Genomic DNA, 20,476 nt, shown 5'->3' with positions numbered 1-20,476 from the left:
CTTCTAATATACAAAGTTTCCCAAAGTATGTCCTGGAATGTTAAATGTTTTACCAAAAAAAAAAAAAAAAGAATTCTCTGACAGTTTGTAAAATGCTCATATGAAGAAAATGAAATGGGTTTCTTTGTTTCAGAAATACATAGGGACTTTAATATCCTAAGCGCATGGAGAGTCTTTAAGAGAGGGAGTGTGCTCTGGTCCTCTTACTGACATAATCATAGAATGCTTTTTCGTCATGCTTTATCCTTCGAGGAACTTACTTGCAGAAATACCATCACAAAGACCAATTACTAGAATAAAGTGAACTTTGAGATAGGTAGGATTCACATACAGATTCCATTTTAGTGTTCTCAACTCTAAAACCAGTTTACTAATACTGCTGTTGCAAAATGCATGAAAATTAGCATAATTTTGCATGTAAGCTATCAAGCACATGGTCTAGAACATTAGTAAGGACTTAAATGAAGAATTCTTTAGGTGAATCTGTATGGCCTACATATAGAAAGCTCAATACAATATTGTAAAGTAAAAAAAATAATAATAATTTAAAAAATTTTAAAAAAGCTCACTGATAATGAATATGGCAACTTCTAAGAAAAGTAGAAAAATATAAACAGCTAAAATATTATGAACTTTTAAGTTTACCAGAGATATTGTTAGAAATAAAAGGCAAAGAAGTTATTGAGTTCCTGTCACAAACTGACCCCTGCCCACCCGCCTCACATCAAATCTCTGCCCTTCCTTGCATGTTTCTTTGCCCTCAGCAGCAGTGCTTTTTCCCCACGTGCCACATCGCACGTCCACACACTTGCTTATATTGATTTTTCAGTTTTAAGACCCTTCCTCTTCCTGCCCACAAGTCAAAGAAAGGCACGTGAGGCAGGAGATGCTAATATGTGCTCCATAAAATACTAAAGCAATACTTGTGAGTATGTTTTCTTCCAAAATATGTTTTTTAAATCATTTTATTTATTTAATTTTGGCTGTGCTGGATCTTCATTGCTGCACAGGAAACTTTTCTCTTGTAGAGGCTTCTCTTGTTGCGGAGGACAGACTCTAGGGAGCATGGGCTTCAGTAACTGCAACACGAGGGCTCAGTAGTTGTGGCTCTTAGGTTCTAGAGAGCAGGCTCAATAGCTGTGGTGAATGGGCTTAGTTGCTTCTTAGTATGTGACATCTTCCTGGCTCAGGGATCAAACCCAAAGCATTGGCATGTGGATGCTTTACCACTCAGCCAACAGGGAAACCCTCAAACTATGTTTTAAGTAAAGAAATAATTTAAAAAGTAATCGTGTGTATGTAGTCTCCCTAATTGTGAAGTCATCTTTTTTAGGACTTAAGTTTCATGAAATCAATTGATATATGGATATTTTAACCTGTTCATTCTTATATTGGCAACAGATAACTAAGCAGAGAGTTGAGTGTGTGTGTGTGTATTTTCTGTTTGATACTGACAAGTCAATGTTGTCTATCTTTTCATAACTTAACATTTTAATACTTAATGTTTATTGTATATTAAACATAAAATTTTAAATTTTGTTATTTCTTACAGTGAATAATTCTTTTACAGGTTTGTTGTTTCTGCTGTTTATCTTTCCCACACTTTTTTGTTTCTGAGAGTTTTTTAGAGCAGTTTAAAGTTCACAGCAGAATTGAGGGGGAAGTACAAAGAATTCCCATACTCTCCCTGCCTCTAAACATGCATAGCTTACCATGTTATCAACATCCCCAAAAATGTAACAAAAGAGTAGTACATTTGTTAATACTGATGAACCTGCATTGACACATCATAATCACCCAAACTCTACAGTATACATTAAGTATACATTACAGTGAGGCTTTTGAGTTCCTCTTCACTTTCTGCCATAAGGGTGGTGTCATCTGCATACCTGAGGTTATTGATATTTCTCCCGGCAATCTTGATTCCAGCTTGTGTTTCTTCCAGTCCAGCGTTTCTCATGATGTACTCTGCATATAAGTTAAATAAACAGGGTGACAATATACAGCCTTGACGAACTCCTTTTCCTATTTGGAACCAATCTGTTGTTCCATGTCCAGTTCTAACTGTTGCTTCCTGACCTGCATACAAATTTCTCAAGAGGCAGATCAAGTGGTCTGGTATTCCCATCTCTTTCAGAATTTTCCACAGTTTATTGTGATCCACACAGTCAAAGGCTCTGGCATAGTCAATAAAGCAGAAATAGATGTTTTTCTGGAACTCTCTTGCTTTTTCCATGATCCAGCGGATGTTGGCAATTTGATCTCTGGTTCCTCTGCCTTTTCTAAAACCAGCTTGAACATCAGGAAGTTCACGGTTCACATATTGCTGAAGCCTGGCTTGGAGAATTTTGAGCATTACTTTACTAGCGTGTGAGATGAGTGCAATTGTGCGGTAGTTTGAGCATTCTTCGGCATTGCCTTTCTTTGGGATTGGAATGAAAACTGACCTTTTCCAGTCCTGTGGCCACTGTTGAGTTTTCCAAACTTGCTGGCATATTGAGTGCAGCACTTTCACAGCATCATCTTTCAGGATTTGGAATAGCTCCACTGAAATTCCATCACCTCCACTAGCTTTGTTCATAGTGATGCTTTCTAAGGCCCACTTGACTCCACATTCCAGGATGTCTGGCTCTAGGTTAGTGATCACACCATCGTGATTATCTGGGTTGTGAAGATCTTTTTTGTACAGTTCTTCTGTGTATTCTTCGCATCTCTTCTTAATATCTTCTGCTTCTGTTAGGTCCATACCATTTCTGTCCTTTATCAAGCTCATCTTTGCATGAAATGTTCCTTTGGTATCTCTGATTTTCTTGAAGAGATCCCTAGTCTTTCCCATTCTGTTGTTTTCTTGTATTTCTTTGCATTGATTGCTAAAGAAGGCTTTCTTATCTCTTCTTGCTATTCTTTGGAACTCTGCATTCAGATGTTTATATCTTTCCTTTTCTCCTTTGCTTTTCGCTTCTCTTCTTTTCACAGCTATTTGTAAGGCCTCCCCAGACAGCCATTTTGCTTTTTTGCATTTCTTTTCCATGGGGATGGTCTTGATCCCTGTCTCCTGTACAATAATGTCACAAACCTCATTCCATAGTTCATCAGGCACTCTATCTATCAGATCTAGGCCCTCATATCTATTTCTCACTTCCACTGTATAATCATAAGGGATTTGATTTAGGTCATACCTGAATGGTCTAGTGGTTTTCCCTACTTTCTTCAATTTAAGTCTGAATTTGGCAAGAAAGTGTTCATGGTCTGAGCCACAGTCAGCTCCTGGTCTTGTTTTTGCTGACTGTATAGAGCTTCTCCATCTTTGGCTGCAAAGAATATAATCAATCTGATTTCGGTGTTGACCATCTGGTGGTGTCCATGTATAGAGTCTTCTCTTGTGTTGTTGGAAGAGGGTTTTTGTTATGACCAGTGCATTTTCTTGGCAAAACTCTATTAGTCTTTGCCCTGCTTCATTCCCTATTCCAAGGCCAAATTTGCCTGTTACTCCAGGTGTTTCTTGACTTCCTACTTTTGCATTCCAGTCCCCTATAATGAAAAGGACATCTTTTTTGGGTGTTAGTTCTAAAAGGTCTTGTAGGTCTTCATAGAACCGCTCAACTTCAGCTTATTCAGCATTACTGGTTGGGGCATAGACTTGGATTACTGTGATATTGAATGGTTTGCCTTGGAAACGAACAGAGATCATTCTGTCATTTTTGAGATTGCATCCAAGTACTGCATTTCGGACTCTTTTGTTGACCATGATGGCCACTCCATTTCTTCCGAGGGATTCCTGCCTGCAGTAGTAGATATAATGGTCATCTGAGTTAAATTCACCCATTCCAGTCCATTTCAGTTTGCTGATTCCTAGAAAGTCAGCATTCACTCTTGCCATCTCCTGTTTGACCACTTCCAATTTGCCTTGATTCATGGACCTGACATTTCAGGTTCCTATGCAATATTGCTCTTTATAGCATTGGACCTTGCTTCTATCACCAGTCACATCAACAGCTGGGTATTGTTTTTGCTTTGGCTCCATCCCTTCATGCTTTCTGGAGTTATTTCTCCACGGATCTCCAGTAGCATATTGGGCACCTATTGACCTGGGGAGTTTCTCTTTCAGTATCCTATCATTTTGCCTTTTCATACTGTTCATGGGGTTCTCAAGGCAAGAATACTGAAGTGGTTTGCCATTCCCTTCTCCAGTGGACCACATTCTGTCAAATCTCTCTACCATGACCTGCCCGTCTTGGGTTGCCCCACGGGCATGGCTTAGTTTCATTGAGTTAGACAAGGCTGTGGTCCTAGTGTGATTAGATTGACTAGTTTTCTGTGAGTATGGTTTCAGTGTGTTTGCCCTCTGATGCCCTCTTGCAACACCTGCGGTCTTACTTGGGTTTCTCTTACCTTGGGCGTGGGGTATCTCTTCACGGCTGCTCCAGCAAAGTGCAGACATTGCTCCTTATCTTGGATGAGGGGTATCTCCTCACCGCTGCCCTTCCTGACCTTCAACGTGGGATAGCTCCTCTAGGCCCTCCTGCGCCCACGAAGCCATGGCTCCTTGGACGTGGGGTTGGTCCTCCCCGCCGCCGCCCTTGGCCTCGGGCTTGGGGCATGGGGTATCTCCTCCCGGCTGCCGCCCCTGGCCTCAGAAGTTGGCTTAAAGCTCAACATTCAGAAAACTAAGATCATGGCATCCAGTCCCACCACTTCATGGGAAATAGATGGGGAAACAGTGGAAACAGTGTCAGACTTTATTTTTCTGGGCTCTAAAATCACTACAGATGGTGACTACAGCCATGAAATTAAAAGACGCTTACTCCTTGGAAGGAAAGTTATGACCAACCTAGATAGCATATTCAAAAGCAGAGACATTACTTTGCCAATGAAGGTTCGTCTAGTCAAGGCTATGATTTTTTCTGTGGTCATGTATGGATGTGAGAGTTGGACTGTGAAGAAGGCTGAGCGCCGAAGAATTGATGCTTTTGAACTGTGGTGTTGGAGAAGACTCTTGAGAGTCCCTTGGACTGCAAGGAGATCCAACCAGTCCATTCTGAAGGAGATCAGCCCTGGGATTTCTTTGGAAGGAATGATTCTAAGGCTGAAACTCCAGTACTTTGGCCACCTCATGCGAAGAGTTGACTCATTGGAAAAGACTCTGATGCTGGGGGGGATTGGGGGCAGGAGGAAAAGGGGACGACAGAAGATGAGATGGCTGGATGGCATCACTGACTCGATGGACGTGAGTCTGAGTAAACTCTGGGAGTTGGTGATGGACAGGGAGGCCTGGCGTGCGGCGATTCATGGGGTCGCAAAGAGTCAAATACGACTGAGTGACTGATCTGATCCGATCTGATCGGATACATACTTTATCTTTGTACACTGTATGTATCTGGACAAATATATAATGACACGTATCTATCATTATAATATTATACAGAGTATTTTCAGCTGCCCTAAAGATCTTGTATGCTCCACCTATTCGTCCCTCTTACCCCTGGCAACCACTGATCTCTTTTACAGTCTCCATAGTTTTGCCTTTTCCAGAACGTCATATAGATGAGATCATACAGTGTGGAGCTTTTTCAGATTGGTTTCTTCCACTTAGCAATATATATTTAATTTTCCTCCATGTCTTTTCATGACTTGATAGCTCATTTCTTTTTAGCACTGAATAATATTCCGTTGTCTGAATGTACTGCCATAATTTATCTATTCAACTACTGAAGGACATCTTGGTTGCTTCTAAGTCTTGTCAGTTATTAATAAAACTGCTATAAACATCCATGTACTGGTTTTCATGTGGACATAAATTTTCTACTCCTTTGGATCTATACCAAGGAGCATGATCACAGCATGTGATTATGTAAATATGCTGAGTATTTTTATTAGTTTTGTAAGGTACTGCCCAACTGTCTTCCAGAGTGGCAATGCCATTTTGCACTCTCACCAGCAATAAATGAGACTCCCTATTCGTACTGCATCTCACCAGCATTTGGTGCTTCTCTGTTCCATATTTTGGCCATTGTAATTGGTGTGTAGTGGTATCTCGTTGTGTTAATGTGTATTTCCCTGATGACATATGAAAAAGAACATCTTTTCACATGCTTATTTGCCATCTGTATATTTTCTTTGGTGATATGTCTGTTAAAAGATTTTGGGCCATTTTTACATAGAGTTCTTTTTTTTTTCTTGTTGCATTTTTTAAAAGTTCTTTGTATATTTTAGATAGCAGTCCTTTATCTTTATTTTTGCACAAAAAAAGACTTTTGTAAATATTTCCTCTAAGTCTGTGGCTTGTCTTGTCATCCTTTTGACCTTGACTTTCACAGAGCAGAAGTTTTTAATTTTAATGAAGTACTTTCCCACACTTTTAATATATTTAATAACCTTCTGGCTTATATATATATATTTTATATATAGATTATATATTATATATTTTTTAAAATTATATATTTTAAATAGATTATATATTTTTAAAAATTTTTTCATATAGTCAAATAAATATGAGAAACTCACTACTTAACTTTGTTCCAAATGTAAGTACATAACTTTACTATGTCATAATTGACTAGATTTATATTCACCTCCCTCTCTAAACTGCAAGATCCTTGAGGGCATTGACCTCTGCTTTATTCACTCTCAGCTATAAGTTTCTGGCAGATTTCCATCCCACAGAATTTGCAGAGTGCTTTAACTACTATATCCCAAGCAAGTCTGGGGAAAATCATGCCTTTTTTCCCAATCTAGTGTTAAGTTGGAGAAAACTCTTGAGAGTCCCTTGGACTGCAAGGAGATCCAACCAGTCCATCCTAAAAGAAATCAGTCCTGAATATTCACTGGAAGAACTGATGCTGAAGCTGAAACTCCAATACTTTGGCTACCTGATGCGAAGAACCAACTCATTTGAAAAGACCCTGATGCTGGGAAAGATTGAAGACAGGAGGAAAAGGAAACAACAGAGGATGAGATGGTTGGATGGCATCACCAACTCAATGGACATGCATTTGAGTAAACTCCAGGAGTTGGTGATGGACAGGGAGGCCCGACGTGCTACAGTCCCTGGGGTTGCAAAGAGTTGGACAGGACTGAGCGACTGAACTGAGTGTTAAGTTGTATCCCGGGTCCTAGGGATCATGTTACCTAGACCTAACACAGGGAAATATTAAAGCAGATACAGGGGACTGACCATGAAAACTAGACCATCTTCTCCAACACTCCGCCCTCTATAGTCTCAAAGAGCACAGCTACAAGACTTGCAAAATGAGGAAATGGGATGGGTAGCAGCACATATAGAATGACTTTTTTGATAATTGAGGACAAGAATATTTTTCTTATGTAGACTCCTTTCCGGTTTTATGTAACTAATATGGACTTTTCATTTGTGAAGCACACTATGTATCAGTTCAGTTCAGTTCAGTCACTCAGTATGTCTGACTCTTTGAGACCCCATGAATTGCAGCACGCCAGGCCTCTCTGTCCATCACCAACTTCTGGAGTTCACCCAAACTCCTGTCCATCCAGTCGGTGATGCCATCCAGCCATCTCATCCTCTGTCGTCTCCTTCTCCTCCTGCCCCCAATCCCTTCCAGCATCAGAGTCTTTTCCAATGAGTCAACTCTTCACATGAGGTGGCTAAAGTATTGGAGTTTCAGCCTCAGCATCAGTCCTTCCAAAGAACACCCAGGACTGATCTCCTTTAGGATGGACTGGTTGGATCTCTTTGCAGTCCAAGGGACTCTCAAGAGTCTTTTCCAACACCACAGTTCAAAAGCATCAATTCTTCGGCGCTCAGCTTTCTTCACAGTCAAACTTTCACATCCATACACGACCACTGGAAAAACCATAGCCTTGACTAGACAGACCTTTGTGGGCAAAGTAATGTCTCTGCTTTTGAATATGCTATCTAGTTTGGTCATAACTTTCCTTCCAAGGAGTAAGCGTCTTTTAATTTCATGGCTGCAGTCACCATCTGCAGTGATTTTGGAGCTCCCCAAAATAAAGTCTGACACTGTTTCCACTGTTTCCCCATCTATTTCCCATGAAGTGATGGGACCAGAAGCCATGATCTTAGTTTTCTGAATGTTGAGCTTTAGACATTACTCTTAATATTATTATTTCTTTAATCATGGCATTAGATTGATTAGGAATTAAGATGCTAACATTTCATACATATAAAATAGAGCCTGGCACACACCAGACACTCAAATATTTGTTGTATGAATGAGGGAGTGAATATTTACTGTATCTGCTTAACAGGAGTTTCTCTGGTGGCTCAGATGGTAAAGAATCTGCCTATAGTGCAGAAGACTTGAGTTTGATCCCTGCCTGGGAAAGATCCCCTGAAGAAGGGAAATGGCAACCCACTCCAGTATTCTTGCCTAGAGAATCCCATGGTCAGAGGAGCCTGGTGAGCTACAGTCCAGGGGGTTGCAAAGAGTCAGGCGTGACTGAGTGACGAACAATAACTAACTTAACAGAGTGAAATGAATAGGTTTTCTTTTCCCCTTACTATCAGAGAATAAGCAGTTTTCATTTTGGACTTTTTTTTTTTACCAGAGTTTTGGGACTCCCATTGACAGCACAAAAATTAAACAAGAAAATTTATGAATATAAGGGTCTAGAAATTAGAAATGGAAAAGCCCTACTAGGTAATCTAGTTCGTGCTTTGGCTAGCAGTTGAGACAATGTTGTTTCCACAGCCTTTTCCTACAGAGGAAAATCAGTATCTTACAAGGGTAAATTGGGACTTTGGGACTTTTATTCAATCATTTGCTTTTAGAAAAATAATTTCACTATGGGACAAAACGTAAAGAAAAAATATTTATCATTTGTCTTGGTTTTCCTTTTTTTTCTTGATTTAAAAATATTCATTTCATCCTTATCTTTGTCACCATAATTAGCCTCTTTCCTTGTTAAAGTTTGGCTTATCAATTAACATGTTTAACTGTTTATACTCAACTAATATAAACAGATAACTTTGTCTACCCTCCATTGTTTTTATAATTTTCCTCTTTTTCCTCAAGTCTGTGGAATATTTGTGCTTGGAAATTCTGAATGATAATAGAAAATGGGGTTTAAACAGAAGTAAGGGAGAAATTAAAATTTAAAATTCTTCCAAATGTTCCTTGATATGATTCCAAAAGGGTTCCTGGACCCAATTCCAACTTGCTTGTGTTTGGAGGCCTCCCCACATCAACAAGCAATTCCAGGGCACCAGCAGGCTGTCCAAGAATTCAGTTCGATTCTGACGCTATACATCTCAAGGTTGCATCAGATTCCTCAGGTAAAGAGCTCAGTCTTACTGTACTCTTCTCCACTTCAGACACCAAAGGGAAGCTCAGATTGTTACCTGTGCTTCTAACTGATGGGCTAAAACTGGAGGTAACTATGCTGCTGCTAAGTCGCTTCAGTCGTGTCCGACTCTGTGCGACCCTATAGATGGCAGCCCACCAGGCTCCCCCATCCCTGGGATTCTCCAAGAAAGAACACTGGAGTGGGTTGCCATTTCCTTCTCCAATGCATGAAAGTGAAAAGTGAAAGTGAAGTCGCTCAGTAGTGTCTGACTCTTAGCAACCCCATGGACTGCAGCCCACCAGGCTCCTCCGTCCATGGGATTTTCCAGGCAAGAGTACTGGAGTGCGGTGCCATCTCCTTCTCCTGGAGGTAACTATGACCCCCTCCAACTCAGTATGCCAGTCCCAAATGCAGGTTATTTATTATATGTACCTCTGACTGACTTGCTATAAATCAAGAGGTTCCCACCACTTCTCAGGTTTGAATAATTTGCTAGAATGGCTCAGAGAACTCAGAAAAACCTGTTGACTCACTAGATTACCAATTTTTTATAAAAGGATACTAAAATACAGGAATCAATAGCCAGATGAAGAGATCCTAGGAGAAAACACAGAAAACGGGCAGAGCCTCCAAGCCCTCCTCAGACCCACCACTTTCCCCATTATCCACATGTTTACCAACTCAGAAGCTCTCCAAACCCTAGAAACTTCATTACATGGGCATGGTTGATCATTGGCCATTGGTGATAGATTCAACCTCCAGGCCTTCTCCCCCACTCCCACAGGTGGAGCAAGCTAGACTGAAAGTTCCTCTCTAATAACCCCCACCTTTGGACGGGATCAAAAAGTCACCTTTCCAGAAGTGTTCTGAGGAACTAAGTACAAGAGACTAAATGTTATTTCATTGCTCCTTTTGCTCAGAAAATCCCAAGGGTTTTGAAAGCTTTAAGCCAGGAACTATGGATGAGAACCAAATATATGTGAGAGGACCAAATATACATTTCCCCTATAAATTACAATTTGGCAATGACATGACTTAATAGTTATAGCTATTCTTATTAGAGAAGCCTTCAGAATTATCAGATTACTTTGCACTGATTCCATGGTCTTCCTCTTGGTAGCTCAAGGAATTCTAAAATAGTAGAATTTGAGATAAAACAGATGAGTATGTAAAATTTTTGAATAGAGTTTATGTATTCTCATGGAGAGACAGACATTCAAAATCAGAGATGTGGCATAGTGCTTTTCATGTAGCAGACCATTCCATAAATGTACAATAAACTTAGTTAACTGACTCCTACTAATTATACCAACACTTATTTTGAAGTGCCATCAAATTTGTTGACTTCAGAATTGTGCTTTTTTTTTTTTTAATAACTGTCAATTCAATGCTGCAAAACATTTGGGAGGTACCTCATAATACCCTTTGTACTGTGAATTAATTACCATTTTAAAATATTAGAATAGGATTCACCATTTTCAATGAGGCTCAATAGGATTTACTGAGGGAGAGACTCAGCAAATTAGCAGTTACTGCTCATAAATTAGGTTCTCTTATAAGCGGAGAATGTAGATTAACTTCCAGTCAGAAATTTACTTAAGTGTTCTACATTTACACTAGAATCAAAGCAAGATGAAAAGGGTTTCCATGGGGGCAAAACTATATTAAAATTACATTTGAGAGAACCCTTCTACTTAAGACTTATTACCGTTAGTTAACAAAGCAATTTCTGTAGTAAAATTGATTAGATTTTTGAGATTAGGATACTCCACTTTTTCCATGCTGTCTGAAAGCAGAGAGTCAGAAGTCTTCTGGGTATTTAATCCAATGACTACACAGAAAACTACAATTCTGCTATATTGTGAGGCACAATATATTTTGCACATCTTTACAGTTTAAACTAACAGGGAGAGTTTATATTTTATTACCAATTTTTTGAAAACTTCATATTATTTATCCATTGACTGGAGGTCTTCACAAAATGTTTATGAGGGTTTTGTCTCATTTTTTTTGAAGAGAAAGAACAAACAAATTTTGTATTCCACTGAGTCGCCAAAAATCATCCCCAATTTTACCTCGTAAAACTTTTCAATAAAATAAATTCTTTAGTTCTCAGGGTATCATGTGTATTCATCAAAGTATCAATTAATGTTCCAGAATAAATTAGAAATAATTTGCACAGAGAAAAGGGGCAAAATAAAACAATACACCAAAGCAAATAAAAAATGATTATCAACAATCCTAAACTGTCTCTCCTTAAAAAAACACAACACACAATCTTAGAATCTAGCTTTTTATGAATCAAAACAAAACTGAACCTGAACTTTGGTCTGAAATTTTTGTGTTTTTATTCAAATAGATTTTACCAGATGAAAAACCAGAGTAATCAAGCTAGAAATTGTTACTGCTCTTATTTGGCTGCTATTATTACAAAAGCTCACTTTTTTAAGACAGAAAAAAAAAAATTCACTAAAATTTATGTCTAGGGTCCTTATTCTGTTATTTTCACACTAAACAAAGCAAGAACCCAGAAGTTACCACTATTCTGGAAAATTCCAATAATAAATTCTTACTATCTATGATGTTATGCTAACTCGCATCAGTCATGTCTGACTCTTTGTGACCCCATGGACTAAGCCTGCAGGCTCTTCTGTCTGGGATTTCTCAGGCAAGTTTGCCATTTCCTTCTCCAGAGTATTTTCCTGACCCAGGGATCTAAATTACATCTCCTGCATTGCAAGTGGATTCCTTACCTCTGAGCCCCAATGTTAGTCCCTTAGTTGTGTACAGCTCTTTACGACCCCATGGACTGGAGCTCACAAGGCTCCTCTGTACACAGAATTCTCCAGGCAAGAATACTAGAGTGGGTTGCCATTTCCTTCTCCAGGGGATCTTCCTGATCCAGGGATCATCTCCCCATCTCTTATGTCTCCTGCATTGCCAGATGGGCTCTTTACCACTAGTGCCACCTGGGAAGCCCATAAATGCTTACTAGAGACAGTTCAAATGTGAAATTACACAATCATTTTAGTAGTCATATACCATCCCAGAAAAAACTTTTGCCATAAATGTAACAACACAGAATCAACTATTCTAATGATATTTTAATGCTTTGTACACATTAGGAAAAAAGTGTAAAAAATATTTATTCCCCAATTTATTTTCCAATTATTCAAATTGTTAATTCATAAAAAGTAACATGAATCTATAAACTCTAGCTAATCCTCAAATCTGTTGCCTTAATTAAAAAAAATTTGCACCACTTGAACTGAATACCTGTTGATGACAATTCATGCTGAAAGCATGGTTCCATTTACTATTGTAGTTTTATTCCCACTATTACAAGAAATGTTAGAAGTACAAACAAATTTGACCTGTGAGGTTTTTTTAAAAAAATGCATGTTGCATGCAACTCCAGTTATTCTAATTCAGTAGATCTACTATGTAAATTTGGCATCCATAGTTTTCCAAAGTTTCACAAATAATTCAGTCTAAACTGTGTCCAAAGACATGCTGTTTAAACTTTTATGTACCTAATAAATGCAGATTCTGATTCAGTAAGTTTGGGCTGGGTCAGTTTTAACAAGTTCCCCAGTGATGGTGACATGCCTGTTCTTCAGAAAACACTGAATTGACAGACCCTAGGACTTACTATTCATAGATAATTACAGAAAATTGAAGCCATTTGACATTAAAACCAGGCAGGAGCTATTTAGAATAGCATCTAATTTTGTCCCCTATTCCTTACTAAACATCCATTACACACAATCAACATATAATTCAGAACTGGGTAGAAATAAATGCAAGAAAGCATCTCTGTGGCATTGATTAGAAAATTAAATGTCCTTTTACTCAAAAATCATGTGCTTTCTTACACAGCAAGCACATTAAATAAAACCAGTTTAAGGAAGGTTAATTATTAACCAAAAAAAAATCACAGTCCACAGTCTATGATGCTGCTCAGAAATGTTTGGCGCCCACGGGAACTCGGGACCAACATTTCCTTTTGCAGTGCTACACATCTGAACTGCCTACGACCAAGCATGGGGAAATGCTCACGAGGAGCTCTCCATTAGCACTTTACCCAAAATGAGCATCAGAATTCAGGGAACTGTCTGAGATCATTCATCTTTAGGAAAATGAAGATGAAAGACTTAGTTGATGCTGATATTGAAAGACTAACTGCAAGGCACTCTTTAGGACTGTAGTTGTTTTTGTTCAGTCGCTCAGTTGTGTCCGACTCTCTGCGACCCCATGGACTGCAGCACCCCAGGCTTCCCTGTCCTTCACAATCCCCCAGAGCTTGCTCAAACTCATGTCCATTGAGTCAGTGATATCATCCAATCATCTCTTCCTCTGTTGTCCCCTTCTTGTGCCTTCAATTTTTCCGGCATCAGGGTCTTTTCCAATGAATCGGCTTTTCACATTAGGTGGCCAAAATATTGAGCTTCAGCTTTAGCATCAGTCCTTCCAATGAATATTCAGGACTGATCTCCTTTAGGATGGACTGGTTGGATCTCCTTGCAGTCCATGGGACTCTCAAGAGTCTTCTCCAACACCACAGCTCAAAAGCATCAATTCTTTGGCATTCAGCCTTCTTTATGATCCTACTGTCACATCCATACATGACCACTGGAAAAACCATAGCTTTGATTAGACAGACCTTTGTCGGCAAAGTAATGTCTCTGCTTTTTAATATGCTGTCTAGGTTGGTCACAGCTTTTCTTCCAAGGAGCAAGCATCTTTTAATTTTGTGGTTACAGTTACCATCTGCAGTGATTTGAGGGACTTCAATTACTCTTACTCTTAGATTCATTACTTATAAGAGTAAGTCTTAAGTACTTTTGGGCTTCTCTGATAGCTCAGTTGGTAAAGAATCTGCCTGCAATGCAGGAGACCCTGGTTCGGTTCCTGGGTCCAGAAGATCCCCTGGAGAAGGGATAGGCTACCCACTCCAGTATTCTGGCCTAGAGAATTCCATGGACTGTATAGTCCACAGGGTCCCAAAGAGTTGGACACAACTGAACGACTTTCAAACTCTCACTTTTAAGTAATTCTAATATTCTAGCGTATACTTGAAGCCATGGAATTTCTTAGATTCCTGATACCTGCGAATCTCTTATATCCATAGAATGAAAGTGAAAGTGAAGTTGCTCAGTCGTGTCAGACTCTTTGCGACCCCGTGGACTGTAGCCCACTAGGCTCCTCCATCCATGGGATTCTCCAGGCAAGAATACGAATAGGGCCTCATTAAACCTATTTCTGGGTATATAAATGTCCCATTCATCCCTTTGATCACTCTAGAAAATGCTGTTTTTTTTCATCTTCTATGAGAATAGATGAAGTGTTCTCATTATTAACATGCGGATACAGGTAAGCCCTGTTACGAGCGTGTTCTGTAAGAGATGTTACCTACCTGTGAAGCAGCACATCCTGTTTTATTTTGTTCTATCACTATTCTTTTTATTATATCCTCTCCACCCCTAATCCTGCCACACACACCAAGTTCTGTGTTTCTTTGCTTTGAGGAAAGACCAAAAAGAAAAAGAAATGTCCCACATACAGCTTTTCTTTTGTGTTTTTGTTTCCCCAGCTTAAAGGGACAGACGTGGGTGACTTCTCATAATTGGTGAAAAAGACAGAATCAGAGATATGGAGCTATCTCATTTCCATAAGGCCTGGGGAGTTACGGCCCACAGAGTTAGCAAGGCTCTAACTGGGCCTGGAGAAGCTAAAACCCAGCACGTGTGGGTGGCTCACCATGCCACAGAGCCTGGTTCACAGGGCATCACAAAGGTAACCTGTGCTGCCCAAACCAAGAGGGATCACCTTCTGTATTTTGGTGAGTTTGAAATTCCAGGAAGTGAGGGACCAAGTAACTGAGATTGAATTTCCTGCCAGCCTTAATATCTGGAGACTTAAAAATGTTTTTGTGTGTTAGTCACTCAGTAGTGTCTGATTCTTTGCAACCCCACGGATGGTAGCCTGCCAGGCTCCTCTCTCTATGAAATTCTCCAGGCAAGAATACTGGAGTGGGTTGCCATTTCCTTCTCCAGGGTATCTTCCCAACCCAGGGATTGAACCTGGGTCTCCTGCATTGCAGGCAGATGCTTTACCATCTGAGCTAGTAGGGAAGCCCTAAATATGTTTTAGCTAAATTTAAATCAAAGTAACATTTCTTGAACACCCCAATTGCTGCAAAATTATACCTGGTGAACTTACATTTGTCCATTGCAGGCATGAGATTATAATAAGGAGATGGTATCCACCTATAGTTACAACAATATTTAGGAAAGTTTCTAAGTTGAGACTTTGCAAAATTTAGAGAAAAAAAATTATTGAGAGAAATCATACCCCTACAACAGACAGAAAGGGAAAGTTCAAATGTATTTTACCTCGTGGTTATGTAAAAACAAACAACGATAGAATAATCTGCTCTTGCCTTGAACTAGGGAATTGGTGAGACTCTCTGGAGTGGCTAAGCGGCTGTTACCTTAACATTAAATTGGGTCTGGATTTACTTCCTCGAATTTTTCAAGCTTGGCTGATTATTCGTGTGAATCAAGCCAATTTTGTTCCTTGTTCAAAGTGACCAGTCATTTCCTCTATCAAGAGCCTCTTTGCTGAAAGATGTTCTGCTTTGCAACTGCAAATGTTCACGGCCACCTTTAAAATCATTACCAACCAATTTCTCTTGAGTTCCAGTGGTTTCCTCCTTCTTATCGACTTAAAAAATGCCAGCAGTCTATTGTTTTCCTTCTGGGAGAGATGTCTAGGAACTTAGCCCTGGTGCATTCTAGCCTGGGGCCCCTTCATCCTGTTGTGGCGGAGGGAGGGACACTTTAAATTCCAGTTGGTAGAAAGAATCAGTTCCAGCTCAGAATCCCAGGTACAAAACAACTCTTTTCCAGGAAGAACTGAACTTCCATAACAGGGTCTTTTCACCTGTGAAAGTTTTCACTTGGAGCTATTATGACATGGATTACCAAGGTACTCTCCACTTTTCTACTCTGTGTTTTTCTTTAAACTTTGTATTGTGATGTGTACATGAAGCTAAACAAATACGTAAACAAACTTCCATTTCCTATAAGCAAAGATAAGCTGAAAATATCACTGGCAGATAATCAATATTTAACCATGAAAAATCTACTTATCACTTCATAAAAATGCTTTTCATAGAATACCCCATCTAGGCCCAATTCAATAACATATTCTAAACTCCTCTTCTTCAAGTATTATAGATTGTCCTTTAAAAACAGTATATATTTAATTTATTAAATTAAATATGTGTCTATTGCTAAATACTTTCCCATACATGTCAGAGATTTGAAAAGTGAAATCTTATTTTAATCAGAGAAAACCCACTATTACAACAGCCATGCATGAATAATGAACCGTCTTAGGAAGTTTTCTGAAAAGCTATTTATTACATTAATATAAGTAAAACTTTCTATACTGATATTCTAACAAATGCCCTGAGAATATAACTCCTTTAGATTCAGTAAGCCTGGGGAAAACAAAATAAAACAAAATTCTTGCAACTATGCAAACCAGAGGCTGCTTAATTTGGTAAACAACAAAGGTACCTGAGTATGCAGCACCGATTGACTTTAGAAATTAAAGCTCTCAGGAAGGGACTTCCCTGGTGGTCCAGTGATTAAGAATCCATCTTGCAATGGAGTGGATGGGGGGTTGATCCCTGGTCAGGGAACTAAGATCCCACATGCTGCAGAATAACTGAGTCAGTGCACCGTAATAGAGAGCTGCATGCCTCAACTAAGATCCTGCATGCTGCACTAAGACAACACAACTGAACAAATAATTATTTAAAGAAAACTGTTAAGATTTTATCTGAATCAAACTGACTTTCTCCATCTTTTTAGGTCTGGCTGGTACTCTATGCTGTTCCCTCTCAGTCATGGAACTGTTTCCATTCTAGCTCTAACCTTCCAGTGAGGCAGAATCTTGAAAGGAAGCTGACTTGACTTTAAAGTCAATTCTTTTATCTATTTTACTGTGTAATATTTGTGTTATACTGTTACTTTTACATACTTATATGTGTAACATTGTGTGGGTTCCCTGGAGGCTCAACGGTAGGGAATCCGTCTGCCAATGCAGAAGACGTGGGTTTGATCCCTGGGTCAGAAATGGCAACTCACGCCAGTACTCTTGCCTAGAAAATCTCATGGGCAGAGGAACCTGGCAAGCTACAGTCCATGGGGTCGCAAAGAGTTGGACATGACTTAGTGACTGAACAATAAAATTATAATGCTACCATAGTTAAACATCCAGATTATATATTGTCTGCAATATTGTGATTTATAAGAAATATGTATGTTTGGTCACTCAGATGATCAAAATATTTCTCATATATATCTGGTCTTCATCCACAGTTCCAGGCTCACAGCTCTCGAATCCCAAATTTCCTGAGCAATGGGTGCATCTTTTATTATTGTATTTGGTCTCTTGTCCTCAGTTCTTGAAAATGATTCAGAGCCACAAAGGTGAAATGAGTGTTGTGTTATTCAGAAGTCCCTTTCCACATAACTGATTTATTTTAATTAAGGTAGCTTTTGAAAACACCTCAGAAAGTGAGCTGGTGGCAAGGAAGACCAATCTTGAAGAGAGGGTTGATTTACAGGGAGGAAAGAAGGGCTAGATTGCTTGGCCAATCAATCATCATTGACTGATGATTTAATCAATCATGCTTAAGTAATGAGGACTCCAAAAAAACCCAAAGGAGAAGGTTCAGAGAGTTTCCAAGCTGGGGAATTAGAATATTTCCATATGCTACAGTGCTGAACCATAAGCTCCTTGACGACAGAAGTTCTTCTGTTTGGGATCTCACCCTATGAAACCCTTCATCTGGCTGTGGATCTGTATATCCTTTAATAGCCTTTGTTACTGTTGTTGTTCAGTCACTAAGCTGTATCCAACTCTTTGCTACCCCATGGTCTGCAGCAGGTCAGGCTTCCCTGCCCTTCACTATCTCCGAGTTTGCTCAGATTCATGTCCATAGAGTCAGTGATGCTATCCAACCATTTTATCCTCTGTCATCCCCTTTTCTTCCCCTCAGTCTTTCCTAGCATCAGGGCTTTTCCAATGAGTAGGCTCTTGACATCAGCTGGCCAAAGTATTGGAGCTTCAGCTTTAGCATCAGTCCTTCCAATGAATATTCAGGGTTTATTTCCTTTAGGATTGACTAGTTTGATCTCCTTGCAGTCCAAGGGACTCTCAAGAGTCTTCTCTAGCACCAAAGTTCGAAAGCATCAACTCCTCGGTGCTCAGCCTTCTTATGGTCCAACTCTCACATCCATACATGGCTACTAGAAAAAACACAGATTTGACTATACAGACCTTTGTCTGCAAAGTGATATCTCTGCTTTTTTAATACACTGTCTAAGTTTGTCATAGCTTTCCTTCAAGGAGCAAGCATCTTTTAATTTAGTGGCTGCCGTCACAGTCCATTGTCATTTTGGAGCCCAAGAAAATAAAATCTGTCACTATTTCCACTTTTTACCCATCCATTTGCCATGAAGTGATGAGATTAGATGTCATGATCTTTGTTTTTTGAATGTTTTATTTTAAGCCAGTTTTTTCACTCTCTTCTTTCACCGTCATTAAGATGCTCTTTAATTCCTCTTTACTTTCTTCTATTAGCGTGGTATCACCTGCATATCTGAGATTGCTGACATTTCTCCAGGCAATCTTCATTCTAGCTTGTGCTTCATCCAGCTGGGCATTTCGTGTGATGTGCTCTGCATATAAATGAAAGAAGCAGGATGAAAAAATACAGCCATGATGTACTCCTCTCCAATTTGGAAGCGGTCAGTTGTTCCATATCCTGTTCTAACTATTGCTTCTTGTCCTGCATACAGGTTTCTCAGGAGACGGGTAAGGTGGTCTGGCATTCCCATCTGTTTATGAATTTTCCACAGTTTGTTGTGATCCACACAGTCCACAGTCAAAGGCTATAACATAGTCAACAAAGCAGAAGTAGATGTTTTTCTGGAATTCCCTTTCTTTTTCTATGATCCAGTAGATTGTGGCAATTTGATCTCTGCTTCCTCTGCTTTTTCTAAATGCAGCTTGTATATCTGGAAGTTCTCAGTGCAAGTACTATTGAAGTCTAGCTTGAAGGATTTTGAGCATTATCTTGCTAGCATGTGAAATGAGTGCAATTATGTGGTAGTTTGAAGATTCTTTGGCATTGCCATTTTTGGGGATTGAAATTAAAACTGACCTTTACCAGTCCTGTGGCCATTGCTGGTTTTCCAAATTTGCTGGCATATTGACTGCAGCACTTTAACAGCATCATTTTTTAGGATTTGAAATAACTTAGCTAGAATTCCATCACCTCCACTAGATTTATTCATGTAATACTTCCTAAGGACCACTTTACTTCACACTCCAGGATGTCTGGCTTTAGGTGACCACATCATCGTGGTTATTCTGGTCATTAAGATCTTTTTTTGTATAATTCCTCTGTGTATTCTTGCCACCTTTTCTTAATCTCTTATAAATTGGTAATCTAGCAAGTAAACATGTTTCCACAGTTCTGTGAAACAGTCTAGCAAATTATTCAAAATGATAAGGGGGTCATGGGAATGTCTGATCTATAACCAGTTGCTCAGAAGTATAGGTAACAACCTGGACCTATGGTTGGCATCTTGAATTGGAGGGGTTGTTAGAACCTCAAATCTGAAGCTGGTTGGTCAGGAGCAGTTACAACCCAGGTTTGCGTTTGGTGCCTGAAGTGGAGGCAGTCCTACCCTTTACTTGTAGAATCTATGCTGTCTCTGGATAGAATTGAGTTGATTTCTCATCTGAGAATTGCTTGTTGACACACACATATTGGAACTGGGTCCAGGATCCAAAATGTTATTTACAATGTTAATTCACATTGTATTAGGTATTATAAGTAATATGGAGATGACTTAGAGTTTAGGAGAGAATGTGCATAGGTTAAGCAAATACAGGACATTTATAAAAGGGACTTGAGCATCAGTAGATTTTGGTATCCATGGGTGGGAGGTGGGGAGAGGCCCTGGTGGATATGAAGTGATGACTGTATTTTAATCTCCATTTGTTTGAGTCCTTTCCCTACGTCTCAGTTGGTTCATAGGAGGAGTAGCAAGTAAGATAATAAAAGTCATTTGTTGCCCTCTCCCCACCACCCCACATCAAAGACCAA

At 39.4% G+C, this 20,476-nt stretch overlaps 1 non-coding gene across 1 annotated transcript; it reads right to left on the bottom strand.

Moving 5' to 3' along the window:
• Nucleotides 1-15,344: 15,344 nt before the first annotated feature.
• TRNAC-GCA (transfer RNA cysteine (anticodon GCA)) lies at nt 15,345-15,416 on the bottom strand. Its single transcript has one exon. It is a non-coding gene; the product is annotated as a tRNA-Cys (tRNA).
• Nucleotides 15,417-20,476: the final 5,060 nt, after the last annotated feature.

This window comes from Bos grunniens, chromosome 6 (genome assembly GCF_055505025.1).
Source record: "Bos grunniens cultivar Pamir isolate PY7600 chromosome 6, Bosgru_T2T1.0, whole genome shotgun sequence".
Classification (NCBI taxonomy): Eukaryota; Metazoa; Chordata; class Mammalia; order Artiodactyla; family Bovidae; genus Bos; species Bos grunniens.
Note: the sequence above shows the minus strand (reverse complement) of the source record. Positions and strands in the feature narration are given on the sequence as shown.